This window comes from Sus scrofa, chromosome 2, assembly GCF_054392235.1.
Source record: "Sus scrofa isolate SSC_HxYL_T2T_F1_AM1 chromosome 2, Sscrofa_HxYL_maternal_Yorkshire_Landrace_v2.0, whole genome shotgun sequence".
NCBI lineage: Eukaryota > Metazoa > Chordata > Mammalia > Artiodactyla > Suidae > Sus > Sus scrofa.
Genome location: NC_139384.1, coordinates 125,590,052 through 125,607,679, shown reverse-complemented (window position 1 = coordinate 125,607,679; position 17,628 = coordinate 125,590,052). Strand labels below are relative to the sequence as shown.

Genomic DNA, 17,628 nt, shown 5'->3' with positions numbered 1-17,628 from the left:
TGTCCAATCAGTAGAGAGGAATTACATAATAGTTCAAATGGGAAAAGTTTAAAATGAAGAATTTACCATAGTAGCATGTTGGGATAAGGAAGGAATGGCTAATAAAAAGCATAAGGATACTAAAGAACAGAGCAATAGTCCATTTAAGGAACAGTCTTCAGGCTGAGATTGGGTACCCAAAGCAGCTGCCCCAGAGCTAAGATCCAGACTTCATTAGAGAAGACACATCTATGGCTCACTGATGACAGAGAAGTTGCTGTGGTTTCTTAGTAGGGTGAAAATCCACCATCAGCAACTTATCAAAAACTTACTTTTTAGGGTTCCAAGGACAGCTGTTCATGAGGAAGTGTTTCAGTGAAAACACTCCACTTTAAACCTGCACAAGGGGATAGCCCGGGGAACCTGAGGGCTGTTGTCTGCTAGAGTAGCTGCACATGCTTCAGTAACCTACTTGGTGAGCACATGGAAATCGGAAATCACCTCCTCAAGAATGCACCTCCTAATACCACCATGTTGAGCACTAGGATGTCAACATATAAATTTCGAAGGACATATTCAGATCATAGCAGGTGCCAATCTGTCTTCAGTATTTTTTAAAACTCTGACATAGTAATCCTAAAAAGTATCTCACCTCCACGGATGGAATGAATAGGACTGTCAACTCCTTGAGGGCAGAAATTATGTCTTCAGATAATGGAATGCAATAAATCCTTGTTGAATTGTTGCAGAAGGCAAGAGTTGGTACAAAAAGAGAAAAACTGGATAATACAATCTTCAGCCCAAAAGAGCCTTCAAAAGTCCATCCATTCTATTCATCTGTCCCAAATCTCTAGTAACTAAAGGAGAGGGTACAGGTACAGGCAACAACAATGTCACAAAGAACTCAGTACTTGGAGCACACTTATGTAGATCCATACATCACTTCATATACAGGGAACTTTTTCTCTTCTCAAATATGTAACCATCCCTCCTCACTCTTTGCTGCTGACTTCATTTCTTATTTAATTCAAAAAGGACACAATCAAGGAAAAAAGACTTATTTTCCCAGCATTACATCTATGAGCCAATAGGGATCTATATATCCACAGACGGTGGTGACATACTATTTCAATTTTTGTCCTGTCCATGCCAATTTTCAAAGGTCAATTTTTTAAAATGTGCACTGGATCACACTCTCTCACCTACTCAAGAAATGTGTTCCCTCTTCCTCCCACATCAAAATTCCTACTGTTGTGGCCAAGAGCACTTCTAATAACATATAAACATGCTATAATACATCCTACTTTTAAAGTTTTCTGAGTTTTGGCTTATGTTTTGCTCTAAGAGTTTTATAGTATCTGATCTTATATCTAGGTCTCTAATTGATTTTGAGTTTATTTTTGTGTATGGTGTTAGGAAGTGATCTAATTTCATTCTTTTACATGTGGCTGTCCAGTTTTCCCAGCACCACTTACTGAAAGGGCTGCATTTAATGTTGCCCCAGAGTCCTCTGAGATGCTCATTATTTCTTTTCAATCTTTTTTCTCTTTTCTGTTCTGCATCAGTGATTTCTACTAGTCTGTCCTCCACCTTGCTTATTCTTTCTTCTGCCCCCTATATTCTGCTGTTGGCTACTTCTAATGAATTTTTTTTTAATTCAACTATTGTATTTTGCATCTCTGCTTGCTTAAGTTTTAAATCTTGTATTTCTTTGCTCAGTGTTTCCTGTAAATTATCAATCTTTGTCTCCAGCTTATTTCCAGTGTCTTGCATCATCTTTAGCATCAACAGTCTAAAGTCTTTTTTTCTGGAGGCTGATAATCTCCTGATCAGTTAACTATTTTTCTGTTTTTGTTTTTTTTCTTATCTAAGTTATAGTTCTCTCTCTTTTCATTTTTATAGGTTTTTGGTGTGGTGAACTTTTTGCAGAAAATAGTCATAGGCTCTCTTACTTCTGGTGTCCACCCTCCTTGTGGCTGAAGTTGGTATGAGGGTTTGCTGTATGCTTTCCAATGGGAGGGACTGGTGCCTGCTCACTGGTAGGTGGGGCTTTGTCTCTGGATGGGATTAGAGGGCTGTGTGCCTGGCAGGTCTCTAGGCAGCCTGTTTACTGATGGGTGGGGCTGTGATCCCACCTGGATTATTATTTGGCCTGGGGCTTCTCAGTGCTGATGGGTGGGGCCAGATTTTCCCAAAATGGCCACCTCCAGATAAATGCATGCTGATGAATATTCCCAAGAGATTTGCCTCCAATGTCCTTCCCCCAGAACAAGCCACAGTCACCCCTTGTTTTCCCAGGAGATCCTCCAGGAACTGTAGTCAGGTCAGATCCAGATTCCTACGGAGACTTTGCTTTGTCCTGGGACCCAGTGCTTGTGAAAGTCTGTATGCGCCTTTCAAGAATGGGGGGTCTCTGTTTCCCCCAGTCTTGTGGAGCTCCTGCACACAAGCTCCCTGGCCTTCAATGCCAGATGATCTGGGGGCTCTTTCTGCCAATGCCAGATCCCCAGGTGTGGGAACTTGATGTGGGGCTCAGAACTCTCACTCCTGTAGGTGAGTCTCTGTGATACAGTTACTTTCCAGTCTGTGGGGCTTCCATCCGGGAGGTATGGGGTTGTTTACATCATGTAATCACCCTTCCTACCTCTTGATATGGCCTCCTCTTTGTCTTCTGGAGTAAAACATCTTTTTGAAAGTTTCCAGTCTATTTGGTTGAAGGTTGCTCAGCATTTGGTTGTAATTTTGTTATTTTTATGAGAGAAGTTGAGCTCCAGTCCTTCTATTCCACCATCTTAATCCCATCTCCCCCAGTACAATAATTTTTGACAAAGTGAACACATTTTTCTTCTTGAAAAACTCTTCAGCTTCAGAAATATAAAATTCATATGGAACTTCTCGTAATGTTGACTTGATCATTCTCTTAATGAGACCCCAACTCCATTCTAAAATGGTTATTTCCTACCGAAATAACCTCATCCAGTTTGCTGTATACAGTCATGACCTCCACTTGTCTATTACCATCATTTACTCCTCTTAGTTTCAGATTCATTTACACAACTACCTTCTTGATATTTAATAGGAAGTTTTTTTTGCTTTTTAGGGCCATATTCATGGCATATGGAGGTTCCCAGGCGAGGCGTTGAATTGGAGCTGCAGCTGCCAGTCTATGTCACAGCCAAAGCAACACCAGATCTTAGCCATGTCTGTGACCTACACCACAGCTCACAGCAATACTGGATCCTTAACCCACTGTGCGAGGCCAGGAATCAAACCTGCATCCTCAGTTGGGTTCGTTAACCACTGAGCCACAAAGGGAACTCCCTCTGATAGCAAGCTTTAAAACAGAATACTTGATTTCTCACCCCTGAACCAAAAATCTCCCCATGTCTCTCTCATTTCAAGAACTGGCACTATCCTTTGTCTACTTGCTAATGCCCAAACCTCGATAATAATCTTTGATTTTTCTCTTTTCTCATGATCTTGTATCTAATCTATCACCAAGCCTCTTGACTCTATCTTCAAAATATATCCTGAGCCCAAGAGTTTCTCAACACTTTCCTCTCTCTAGTCCCAGGCACCATCATTTTCTGGCTGTACTACTTTAACAGTCATCCAACTGGACTCCTGGCTTCTACTCTTTCCTTCTACCATTTCTTGTCTACATGAAGTTTTCAAAATTACCTCATGCTCCAGAGCAATTAATAGCTAGTTTAAAAATCAAGCTTTTCTTCTTCCTTTCACAACTAGAATATGTTTCCAGTTTCCCCTACAGTTAGGTTTAGTCGTTTATGCCTTTTAAGCCAATGCACTATGAAGGGAAGTGGTATTTCCCACTGCCAAATCTGAACCTCAAACCATTGCATACACGATTCTCCATGTCCTTTCCTCTTTTTCTAGCTTGATGCAGCAAGCATGCAATATGCCTCCATATGAGTTTTGTAGGGAATAGTCAAGAGTAAATACTTATGTTTTTACCACTGTCATAGGCATCCTGGATGTAGGTTGTGGTACCATCAGAATAGGAGCAGTACCATATTTTCTATTTTATCCACACAGCAGTAACGTCTAGGAAGACAAGCATTAAGGCTCTCCATCTGAGAAGCTATCATTTATTTGATGACTGGCTCCACCTCTTCCATTCTTTCTTAAAAATAAGATAACGATAAAACAGAAAGTCAAAGTTATCTCGTTCTACTGCTTATATCCTTACCAGATTTGTGAGGAAACTTTAGGGGGAGATATATTATGGAAACCTCAGCTTTTGTTTCAAATATATGCATAAGATTTAGTCTGGTTGTAGACTTCTAAAACAGTTTGTACCATTAAATAATATTTGAAAGCTACAAATAAAAATTCTTGATTCAAAATGTTTTATTCCTTCTATGATAGAATACTCCAAAGGTAAAAATCAATTTCTACTCTAGAAATAGAGAAAAACAAAAATTGGAATAATGGGAAAGTGGTATCAAATTTTCACTCTGAAATGAATGTGTGAGACTAACTGACAATAGGAAAGCCAGTTCTGATTTTCACTCCTCTAGTGGTATGGCTTAACTAAAATCTAATAGGCATTTAGCTAGCTGAATAGGGCAGGCAAAGAGGGTCTGCAGCCCCTAATGCATGCACCTGAGAATGCACTGAAGTCACTAAAATTATCATTGAAGAAATGAGGTTGGTGTCAAATTGGGGATTTTTTTTTTCTTTCAAGGGGATCATGCTAGAGAAATAGATAACTTTTGGCTCAAATGGCCCAATGGCTAAGTGATGGAAAGTAAAAATAATCTCTGATAAAATGAAAAGGAATGGGAGTTCCCGTCGTGGCTCAGTGGTTAACGAATCTGACTAGGAACCATGAGGATTCGGGTTCGATCCCTGGCCCTGCTCAGTGGGTTAAGGATCTGACATTGCCGTGAGCTGTGGTGTAGGTTGCAGACGCGGCTCGGATCCCACATTGCTGTGGCTCTGGCGTAGGCCGGCAGCTATGGCTCCAATTCTACCCCTAGCCTGGGAACCTCCATAAGCTGCGAGAGCAGCCCAAGAAATGGCAAAAAGACAAAATAAATAAATAAAATGAATGGGAACTATCAAAAGAGCTATGTTTGCTCAAAATTTGGAGGTTCTCATTTCTCACAATCAAGCGTTCATTGGAGATTTTAAATCATTTTTATTTTATATTCTTGTCCGTCTAGAATTTATAAGAAAAGTAAATTCTAACACCTGTGTCTTCAAGTAAAACTCCAGATAGCTACTTAGGTTTAGAAAACATAATGTTATATCAGCACAGGGCAGGAATAATACCAGTGCTTCAGTGCCTAGAGGAAAAAGAAGACAGCACCAAAAAATTGTGAATTACTTTTGATTTTTCATTTGGAATTAGGATTTTCACTCTTTACGCAGCTGATTGCCCATGCAACCAAAGTGGGAGAAAGCATCAACTAAATGGGCATTCTAGATGTGCTGTAGAATTTATGTAGGTACAATGGACTTGCCAATAAAGTTGACAGTAAAAGATAAAATTTCTTCTCAAGAGAAGAAAAAGTATGAACATCAATCCCAATCTAGATCCATGAAAATGAAAGGAAGGAAAGTTAGGCATTAAGGTCTATTTGAATACACTCTGTCTGCAGGGTGAAAAACAAGGAAAAAAAAGAAAGCATATTTCATCTAATAAAAGATTAATGTGAGAGCTCTTCTGAGTGATAACTGCATTGTTTCCTCTCACAGCTAATTATGCCTTTGAATCACAATCGAGAAGGAAGACACAAAGTTACCTTCCGAAAATACTTATTTTAATTGTTTAATAGTGAATACTTTTTTTGAGCTAATTGAGTTATTTCTCTGAGAGTATACAAATCCCTGTGTCCTCCAGAATACAGAAGATGAACAATGTTATTCTTTGGGAAGAAAGACTTGGAATATTGTAATTAATGACATCAGATTGTTTTGTCAAGAGATAATTTTAAATTGAATTTATTTTCTCCATTAAATTATGCTATGGAGGTTTTAACAGACCGAAGCTCAAGAATTAATCTGCAGCTGTGGTGTGTATCTTCACATAAAAGAAATGAGGTCCTCTATACACTTTACTTTTAATTTTTATACACCCAAACAGAGCCGAAAAACTAGGGCTGAGACTGTCTTAACATCCAATCTCTTTTGGACATTCAAGAAAATATGTACACATATTAATCTCTCTCTTGTAAGAGAGATTAATATCTTCTAATTACTCAGTGGTATACACAGGCAGAAATGATGGCAGTGGTTATCTGGCAGGGTGGAGTACTTTATTATTGAAAATTTCCAGAATTGATGGTGCATAGTGGTAATAAGTTATAATCCAACCTTCAGTACATATTATTATTTTCTTTAACACTCCTCAGGCTGTGCACCTCCCACAAGTGCATCTAGGGCAGACCACTCCATCACCCATCTGGATGTACTATTTAGCATAATTACTTGATGCACATTATGCTGACTTCTCTCAGGCAAGGAAAGGAAATTCAGAGGGCAAATACATGGTTACTCAACTAGTTAAACATGTTACTATAGTTACTCATCTAGTTAAACAAATTACTCAATTTATTCAAGTAGTAACTGGTAGAACCAGGATTAACACTAATTAAAACCAAGGGCTTCCTGATGCCAAAGCCTATATATTAATCATTGGTTAGACTGTTCAAATGAGTCATTTGAATCTCCCAACTACCATTTCCTTCATTTCTTTCTTTCTTTCCTTTCTTTTTTTTTTTTTTTTTTTTTTGTCTTTTTAGGGCTATACCTGCGGCATATGGAGGCTCCCAGGCTAGGGGTTGAATCAGAGCTATAGCCATTGGCCTATGCCAGAGCCACAGCAACACAGGATCCAAGCTGCGTCTTCGATCTACACCACAGCTTGCAGCAACGCTGGATCCTTAACCCACTGAGTGAGGCCAGGGATCAAATCTGCAACCCCATGGTTCCTAGTCAGATTTATTTCTGCTGCCGCCATGGCAGGAACTCCTCCTTCATTTCTTAAATGCCACTTTCCCACTAGGGGGATACTCAGTTTGACACAAGACTAAATGAGATGACATTTACACCCCAACTTTCCTCCTGATGAGGGAAAAATTTTTTATACAAATCCTGTTGTGGGAAAGAGCCATATATGTGGGACATGGAGTATACTGGCCTTTCCTCTTATGCCAAGGACAGAGCAGAGAGACAAGAGGGAGCCTGCAGGAATACAGTATACACCATCAACCTGCTGCTCTCCATGAAGAGTGCATCCTTCCTTAATTTGAAGAAGGTGTGGACCTCTCATCACCTGACTATCTCAGACTCATTTTACTCACCCTGAAATCAATAAAACTTTGTATGGAGTAAAACATCAAAGTATAAAGTTTCTATTTCCCTTGTCTATGGATTTCAAAATTAAACTCATTGAAACATTTTCAGACTATAACATGGATGAGATTAAACAACTCACATTTTAAGAAAAACTGTATAATTTCTTAGTCTATAAACTAACCAGGCCAAACTACCAAGTGGGTTTTTTGACTAAAAGGGAATGGATGTTCTCAATCAATATGGTGGGAAGGATATGAGGAACAAAGTCTTAGACTGAGATGGAGAGAAACCTGCTTCTTTCTCAGAGAATGGGGGTATTTGGACTCACAGATGTGAAAGGACCTGGTGCATTTAAGGTGATGGTTAGTGAGTTGCCCTCAGTCACAAAAAGCCATGCAGGGATGGATAGGAAATTAACTCTCTGAGGTCCCCATTTAAGGTGTGGGCCCAAGTCTGCACAATAGCTAGAGTCACTTAATATACCACATACCTAATTAGGCCAAGATGCTGACCACAGGCAATTCCCTCTGCAGCTTGTGCCATTATCACTCATCTGAGATTCAGGATGCTGTTTCCTCATATTATTTGTCAGAGTTTCACAGCATTTCTCAGTTGAGCTGTACCTCCTCACAGTACTTCCCCATCTGATAATGGGCTTTGACACATGAATTCCTAAGGACCCTAAAGACATTTAACAAATCTTAGTGTGCAGCCTTCATCTGGGTCTCCACTTGCCTAAACTATAAGCTGAAGAAGATTCCTTTTCAACAATTGGTGACCTATAAACCCCTTGGAAAGATATTTGACAGCATCTAGAAAAATAAATAAATACAGACTATGATCCAATAATTCCACTCCTAGCTACACACCCAACAGAAATGTGCACCAAAAGACCACAATAATGTTTACAGCAATGCTATTTGTAATTGACAAAAGCTAGAAATAAGCCAAAGAGAATGGATCTATAAAATGTATTATATAAAAATAATGGGTTACTATACAGAAATAAAAATGAACTGTGGGATATAACATGAATAAATTCCCCCAGATATAATAAGCAAAAAATAAATAGATAAAGGCAGACACAAAAGAGCGCATATTGTATGATTTCATTCTTATAATGTATAAATACAGGCAAAACTGCTTTAGGATGTTAGAAACTATGACAGTGGCTTCCTTGATGGAGAGGGATAAATAATGACTAGAATGGTGCACAAAAAGGATTTCTTGGAGTGCTTGGTAGTAATGCTTTCTTTCTCTTTCTGGGTACAAACTTTAATCAATAGGGACAAATATTGACGCTCAAACGCAAATAACCCAATACAGTGAGAAGGATGCTGGAAATGTGACATGTTTATACTGAAATGGGTATATCAGTTTAGCAGACCAATGGGGGATTTGGGGTGAGGGGGTGCAGAGAAGGTCCGTGCAGGAGCGGACTCACTGCCATATCCCTACGCGGTTCTGGGCAGCATCGAGCTAACACTCTACTGAGGTAGTTCTTCCTACATGGTCAGTTAGTGAACACTCATGGAACTGTTTGTTTATGAGATGTACACTTTTCTTCATGTTACTATATATTGTTACAATACCTGGGTTTTAAAAGTATACACTTAAAAATGATAAAATAATTGGGTTTTTAAAAACTTGGAACTCTACCTTGATGTTGCCAATATCCTTCTCCCCATCCCAGACCTCATCGCCTTTGGTTTTGGAGTCATGAAATGAATGATGAACAAATCATCTGGAGTGAGGCTTGTTAGCCTCCCTGAACTTATAAGTACTGCCCTTTACCAAACTCAAATCAACAGCTGGAATCAGGATGTCTTTCACTTACCTGTTTCTTACAAGATTTCAAATTCCATGAAGACTACATCTTGCATTCTCATCTGAAAGTCTAATGTCAGCTAAACCTCTTCCATCCTTTTTTCATTTATACGTTTCTTATTAAATTGTCCTTTATTTCAACTATGTCGGGGATTATGCTCAAATATGGAGATAACATTAGCAAATAAATTAATGGTTCATGTAACATTCCTCTGCCTCATTTCATTCCTATAGCTTCATAACAGTGGGATCATACATTTTTTTGCATGGCAAGCAAAAGTTCCTGGGCTAAGGACTAAACCCATTGCCACAGCAGTGACCCAAGCCACAGCAGTGACAACTCCTGACCCTTAACAGTTAGGCCAAAAGGAACTCTGAGACCATAAATTTCTCCTCAAACTAGCCATCTAATATCTAATAAACTATCACCATATGGCATGTCATCTCTGTCTACACAGTGCATGACAGGTAGCCACAGAGATGCAGGTGGATCATGGCTGTCATAGTGATCAAATCCTTCAGTCAAATCTATTTTGAAAGAGGTAAGGAGCCAATCATGTAAATTAAATGAGTCATTATATGATTCTAGTAAATGTAAATACAATTTTCTAAACAAAAAAGAGCTAGAATCAGGAATATACTTTTATTGTCTGCTTGTAATTTATTTTTTCTTGTTTGGGCATCATCATATCCTAAAGGCTTTGTCATCTGTGGAATAGATGTATGGAAATGTTTCTTTTCTGAGCAAAGAGCAGAAGTACATCAGTGAATGCGTATATGACTGGAAATGCCAAAGTTTCTTTGAGAACAAATGTTCTTTGAGGAATTTTTAAATGTTTTTTCATTTTATTCCCATGAATTAGGGAGCCTATTTAAGGGGAATGTGTACTCTAGGAAGCATGTTTTTAAGACCTAAAAGAAAAAGGAGTGCATAACATTTTTCTGTGAATTTACCAGCTTCATTAACTGACAATATACTCAGTGAATTTAATAATTAACAATCATTAAAAATAATTGTTTAATTATTAACAGCCCATTAACAATGATTTCAGTTTTTCAAAACAACACTCATAACTATACATGTACCAACTCTTTGGGTAAGCCTCATGAAAATGGTATAGTATTACTATGTTGCCAGATTTGGTTCCATTTCCAGAAAACCTAACAACTGAAAAATGTGAAGATACTTTCTATCTGTGGGAATGTAGATAAGGACAAAATTTTATATAGCAACACCCAATGGGAATTGTAAACTTCCTTTTTAAACTACCACTTTCCAGGCCAGTCACTGATGACTTCCACTTATATTATAAATCATGGTAGCACATTAACCAGACTCTTATGGCTACAAATTAATTATATTTGCTCTCAAAGATTTGACATTTCCAGTACATACACATTCACTGATACCCTTCTGCCCTTTGCTCAAAAAAGGTGCATTTCTAAACATACATCCCAAAGATGACAAATAAAGATTTTACTTTACTTCCAATCTGATCTTTATTTTAAATACCCTTTTAGCTAGTTTGAGGAATTTTTATGCAAACTTACAAACAAATGGTCCCCTCCCCTGCCTTTCCCTTTCCACAAGATTTATTGAATGCTTCCTACATTTCAGGTGTATCTGATGCAAAGACAAGTAAGACATTCTGACCTGCAACACTATAAAATTTCCACAAATCTACCAATTTCAAAACACTTGAGTTCCCTTAGCATTCTGAAACCTGACTGATTTTAGTTTCTAATGAGTAATCTAAGCTTCTTTCTAAAACCGTCTTTGTCACAGGTTTTGCCTTTTCTTACAAGCTGCAAGTGAACTAAAGACTAAGCATTCCTCTGTTATTTTCTTTCTTGCTCACAACATCTCTTTGACCACCATCTTATCATCCCCTCACCCACGGACTTTCATGGCCAGGTTGGTAAGGTGATTTCACTAGGAATCTCAAATCAATACAAAGAGCCAAATGTCCTCCCAGAACCTCCAGAGTCATTTTTTGTGCCAAGATTCTTTGCATAATTATATTCTGCAGATGAGGACTGGGGATAAGATGCAAGGCATAGAAAACTAACACCGACACATGATGAACCACATCACCTGCATCCTATTTTGGTGCTTCCCTACTTAGTCCTAGAACATTTACAGGGATTTGTCATATTAGAGATATAGTGATGAGAGAAACAACCTCTAATTTCTTAGTAACTATAAAGTCATGAATAAATAGGTTATAACTATCCCAACTGATTGTTTCCAATCAATTTTCAACTTGATTTCATTTCAGGGTCAATGCTGAGGGGTCATTTTACATGCAAAAACAGTCACTGAACTGAATTTATTGTCTCTCAGTCTCTCAACAGGCATACTACTCCTGGATCAGAATTTTAATTGCACTAGCACTAAGGGCTACATTATTTTCTGGTTAGATGGCTGGAATTAACACTAACAATATGTAAACTGTGACATAGCTTTAAATTCATTCAGTAGTCTGATAGCTACCTTAAGGAAAAAGTAGTTGTGCTGGTTTTTGTTTTTTCTTAAGCAACAGATATTTGTTTTGACACAGTCCTGCAGGATAGAAGACTAAGATCAAGGTGTTGGCAGTGACAGTTCCTTCTAAAGCTTCTCTCCTTGGCTTGTAGATGGCCATCTCCTCCTGATGTTTTCACATGGTCTTTCCCCTCTGTGCATGCTATGCCCTCATCTACTCTTTTTTTTTTAATTGAGGAATAATTGACATATAACGTTGTATGTTTTTGGTGTACAATGTAATGACTCTACACTTGTATATATTGCAAAATGTCACCATAATGGATCTAGTTAACATTCATTATGATATATAGTTACAAAAATTTTTCTTATGAGGAGAACTTTTAAGATCTACTCTTTTTTTAATTTTTATTTCTTTATATATATGTTTTTTATACTGCACAGCATGGTGACCCAGTTACACATACATGTATACATTCTTCTTTCTCACATTACATGTTCCATCATAAATGACTAGACAGAGTTCCCAGTTCTACACTGCCAGATCCCACTGCTAATCCATCCCAAAGTCAACATTCTGCATCTATTTACCCCAAACTCCCAGTCCCTCCCACTTCCTCCCCTTCCCCCTTGGCAACCACAGGTCTATTATCCAAGTCCATGATTTTCTCTTCTGTGGAAAGTTTCCTTTGTGCCATATGTTAGATTCCAGATATAGTGATATCATATGGTATTTGTCTTTCTCTTTCTGACTTACTTCGCTCAGAATGAGAGTCTCTAGTTCCATCCATGTTGCTGCAAATGGCATTATTTTGTTCTTTTTTATGGCTGAGTAGTTTTCCATTGTGTATATATACCACATCTTCAGTTAATCTTTGACAAAGGAGGCAAGAATATAAAATGGGAAAAAGACAGTTTTTTCAGCAAGTATAGATGGGAAACCTAGACAGCTGCATGCAAATCAATGAAACTAGAACACACCCTCACCCCATGCACGAAAATAAAGTCAAAATGGCTTAAAGACTTAAATATAAGACAAGACACCACCAAACTCCTAGAAGAGAACATAGGCAAAACATTCTCTGACATCAACCTTACAAATGTTTTCTCAGGTCAGTCTCACAAAGCAACAGAAATAAAAGCAAATATAAACCAATGGAACCTAATCAAACTGACAAGTTTTTGCACAGCAAAGGAAACCAAAAAGAAAAGGCAGCTTACAGAATGGGAGAATATAGTTTCAAATTATGCAGTGGACAAGGGACTAATCTCTAAAATATACAAACAACTTATACAACTCAATTGAAAGATGGGCAAAGGCCCTGAAGAGACATTTCTCCAAGGAAGATATACAGATGGCCAACAAGCACATGAAACAATGCTCAACATCAATGATTATTAGAGAAATGCAAATCAAAACTACCAGGAGATACCACCTCACACCAGTCAGAATGGCCATCATTAATAAGTCCACAAATAACAAATGCTGGAGAGGGTGTGGAGAAAAGGGAACCCTCCTGCACTGTTGGTGGGAATGTAAGCTGGTACAACCACTACAGAGAACAGTATGGAGGTACCTTAGAAAATTAGAACTACCATATGACCCAGCAATCCCACTCTTGGGCGTATATCCGGACAAAACTCTACTTAAAAAAGACACATGCACCCGCATGTTCACTGCAGCACTATTCACAATAGCCAAGACATGGAATCAACCCAAATGTGCACTGATAGATGATTGGATCAAGATCTACTCTTTTAATAACTTTCAAATACGTGATGCAGTATTATTAGCCATAGTCACCATGCTTCACATTATATCACAAACTTTTTTTTTAATTGGGAGTTTGTACCTGTGATCACCTTTATCCATTTCACCAACTCCCCTCATCCACCCTCCCATAAAACTGGCGACCGCTAATCTGTATTTTGTTATCTATGAGTTCATTTTTTTGTTGTTGTTTTTGTTTCAGATTCCACATGTTAAGTAAGGTCATATGATATTTGTCCTTCTCTAACTTATTTCACTTAACATAATTCCCTCAATGTCCATCCAGGTTGTCACAAATGGAAAGATGTCATTCTTATTTACAGATGAACAATGTTCCACTGAGTGCTTTGTGTTTATATATGTATATGTATGTGTGTGTGTATATATATATATATATATATATAATATTACTATATTATAAATTATGCTGAAATGAACATGGGTTGCCTGTATTTTTTTGAGTTGATGTTTTCCTTTTCTTCAGATAAATACCCAGAGTGGAGTTCCTGGATCATATGATAGTTCCAGTTTTAATTTTTTGAGGAACCGCCATACCCTTTTTCATAGTGGCCATACCAATGACATTCCTATCAACAGTGCACAAGGGTTCTCTTTCCTCCACATCCTCTCCTGTACTTATTCCTTGTCTTTTTGACAGTAGCCATTTAACAGATGTGAGTTTATAGCTCATTGTGGTCTTAATGTGAATTTTCCTGATGATTACTGATATTGAACACTTTTTATGCACCTGTTGGCTATTTGTGTGTCTTCTTTGGAAAACCATCCATTCAGATCCTCTGCCAATTTTCTAATCAGACTATTTTGTTTATATTAAGTTGTATAAGTTCTCTGTGTATTTTAGATATGACGCCCTTTATCAGATATATGGTTTGCAATGTTACATTTACATTTTATGATAATCATTTTTCAACATATACATATATCAAATCATAATGTACAATTTAAACTTACACAATGTTATAGGTCAATCATGTCTCAAAAAGCTAGAGAAAGAGAGAAAGGAAACAGATATACAAAACAAGACAGGCAAATAGAATGCACTGTTAAAAATGGTACATTTCAATTTAAATAAAGACCTAAATATTACATATAAATGAACTAAGTGCTTCAATTGTAAGAAAAATATGATCAGACTACATAAAGAAAATTACAAGTCTATCCTATTACAAGACATCTAAAACATAAAGAAACAAAAAACTTGAAATAAAGTAGAAAGACCCTAGAAATACTAAGCAAAGGAAAACTGATATAGCTACATTAATATCTGAGAAATTAGACTATTAAGAGAAAACATTATTAGGGATATCAAAAAAGATATCATAATAATAAATTAAATTCACCAAGAAAATATTTACATCTAAAATTATTTTTTCAAAATATGTAAAATGAGAATTAACAGAATAAAATATGATCTAAATAAATGGATAGATAAAACATTTCATAGGTTGAAATACTCAGTAAAGCTTCTGATTTTTTCTAAACTGATTTAAGGAATTAATGTAGTCATAATCAAAATACTAACAAGTGTGTTTTGGAACTTGGTAAGTAGTTTTTAAATTTTATGTAGAAATGCAGCCATTAACTAGAAACAATAAATTGTATTTTTATTTTTTCATACCATTTTATTTATGCATCCATGGCTTAATTTACTTATTTTAATCTTCACAATGAATTTGAATAGAAAGAACTCTATTGAATCTCCTTGTCTTGATACTGATTTCAGAAGGATTCATTATCATTAAAGCTAACCATTAAAATTTTTTTATCAGAGTTAAGGGAGGTCTCTTCTAGTCATCAGTTTCTACGTTTTTCCATAATGAATGTATATTTTTCCAAAAATGTTTTTTACATCTCTTTAGATTATATATGCATTTTCTTTTTTATTCTGTTACTTTAATAATTTACTGATTGGCTTTCACATATTCTATCAACTTTGCCTTCTTAAAACAAAGCCAACTTAGTCATGGAATATTGTAATTTTTAAGTATTTCTTGATGTGATTTGATAAAATGTCATGTAAAAAGTTTTACTTCCATGTTTATGGGTGAGGTTGACCTATAATTTTTCTTTTAATGTCCCTGTCAGGAGTTGATATCGAGATTTTCTAGCTTTATAAACTGAGTTGGCAAGACATACTTTCCCCTTCCCCCCCATTTTTCCTCGGTTTTTTTCTTTTTCCTTTTTTGAGATTGTAGTTGTTTCTTAAATATATAGTAGCAGAAAGGTATGATAAAATATGCTGCTGAGAATGTGATTTGAAAATTTCTCCCTTTAGTTTCATCAATATTTACTGTACAAAACATACACATTTAGAATTACTACCCCTTACTAATGAAATTATTGTATCATTATAAAATAATAAATTGTCTTTAATAATATTTCTTGCCTTTATTTTATATTAATCTAACAAAATCAGCTTTCTTGTTCGCATCTGTATTATATATTTTTACCCTCTGTTTTCAAATATTCCATATCCTCTATTTTCTGTGCATCACTTGTAAGCAGCATATACTTGTCTCTTAATCTAGTCTCACAATCTTTATTTTCTGATGGTGTCAGATAGTTCATTTACAATTAACATCATGACTCATATATTTCCAATTAAATCTGTCTTATTGAATGGCAGAATAGAATGACTGGAGCTCAACTTCTCTCATAAAAATAACAAAATTACAACCTCCAGTAAAGACTATTTTACCCAGCAAGGCTCTCATTCAGATATGAAGGAGAAATCAAAAGCTTTATAGATAAGCAAAAGCTAAGCGAATTCAGCAACTCTAAACCAGCTTTACAACAAATACTAAAGGAACTTCTCCAGGAAGAAAAGAAAAGGCCACACTTAGAAACAAAAATACCACAAATAACAAGGCTCACCAGTAAAGGCATATATGCAGTAAAGGTATGAAATCATCCACACACAATTATGCTATCAAAATCGGAAATCATGAGAAGAGGATGGTACAAATGCAGGACACTGGAGATGTACCTGCAATTAAGAGACCAACAACTTAAAACAATCTGGTATTTATATAGACTCCTATATCAAAACTTCAGGGCAACTGCAAACCAAAAATCTAAAATGTAAATGGACTAAATGTCCTGACCAAAGACATAGACTGGATGAACTGGATGAATGGATACAAAAACAAGAAGTATATATATGCTATCTTCAAAAGACCCACTTCACTTCTAGGGACACATACAAATTGAAGGTGAGAGGATAGAAGAAAATATTCCATGCCAATGGGAATCAAAAGAAAGCTGGAGTAGCAATACTCTATCAGACAAAATTGACCTTAAAATGAAGAAAATTTTAAGGGACAAGGAATAACACTACATAATGATCAAAGGATTAATCCAAGAAGATGTAACAGTTTTAAATATCTATGCACCCAACATAGGATCACCACAATATATAAGGTAACTGGCAAAAACCTTAAAAGGAGAAATTGTCAATAACACAATAATAGTGGGGGACTTTAACACCCCACTTACAGCAATGTATAGATCATCCAGACAGAAAAGCAACAAGGAAACACATGCCCTGAAGGAAGCATTAGACCAGATGGACTTCATAGATGTTTATAGGACATTACATCAAAAGCAGCAGAATCTACATTATTCTCAAGTGCACATGGAACATTCTGTAAGATTGATCACATTTTGGGCTACAAATCAAGTCATGGTAACTTCAAGAAAATTGTAATTACATCAAGCATCTTTTCCGACCACAATGCTATACGACTGAAAATCAATAACAAGCAAAAAATGCAAAAAACTCAAACATGTGGAGACTAAACAACATGCTACTAAACAACTAATGCATCACTGAAGAAATCAAAGAGGAAAGTAAAAAAAAATACCTAGAAGCTAATGACAACAAGGTAAGACACTCCAAAACCTATGGGATTCAGCAAAAGCAGTTCTAAGAGGGAAGTTTACAGCAGTACAAGCCTATTTCAGGAAACAAGAAAAGGCACAAATAAAAAACTTAACTTTACATCTAAAGCACCTAGAGAGAGAAGAACAGAAAAGACCTAAAGTTAGCAGAAGGAAAGAAATCATAAAGATCAGCACAGAAAACAATGAAATAGAAATGAAGAAAAGCATAAAAAAGATCAATGAAACGAAAAGCTGGTTCTTTGAAAAGATCAACAAAATTGATAAACCCTCAGCCAAACTTCTCAAGAAAAAAAGAGGAGTCAAATCAGCAAAATTA

At 36.5% G+C, this 17,628-nt stretch overlaps 1 long non-coding RNA gene across 10 annotated transcripts in view; it reads right to left on the bottom strand.

Moving 5' to 3' along the window:
- The window catches only part of LOC100626591 (uncharacterized), a 229,355-nt gene that overhangs the window by 33,195 nt on the left and 178,532 nt on the right, over positions 1-17,628 (bottom strand). For 2 of the 10 annotated variants that reach the window (XR_014838532.1, XR_014838531.1), the window contains 2 exons: positions 3,955-4,119; positions 632-836 (listed from right to left, as the gene is read on the bottom strand). The exons of 7 other annotated variants lie outside the window; for them this stretch is intronic. This is a non-coding gene — a long non-coding RNA (uncharacterized LOC100626591). Of the gene's footprint in view, positions 1-631; positions 837-3,954; positions 4,120-17,628 lie in introns of those variants that run through there. One more of the 10 variants, XR_014838533.1, reaches the window with a different exon arrangement.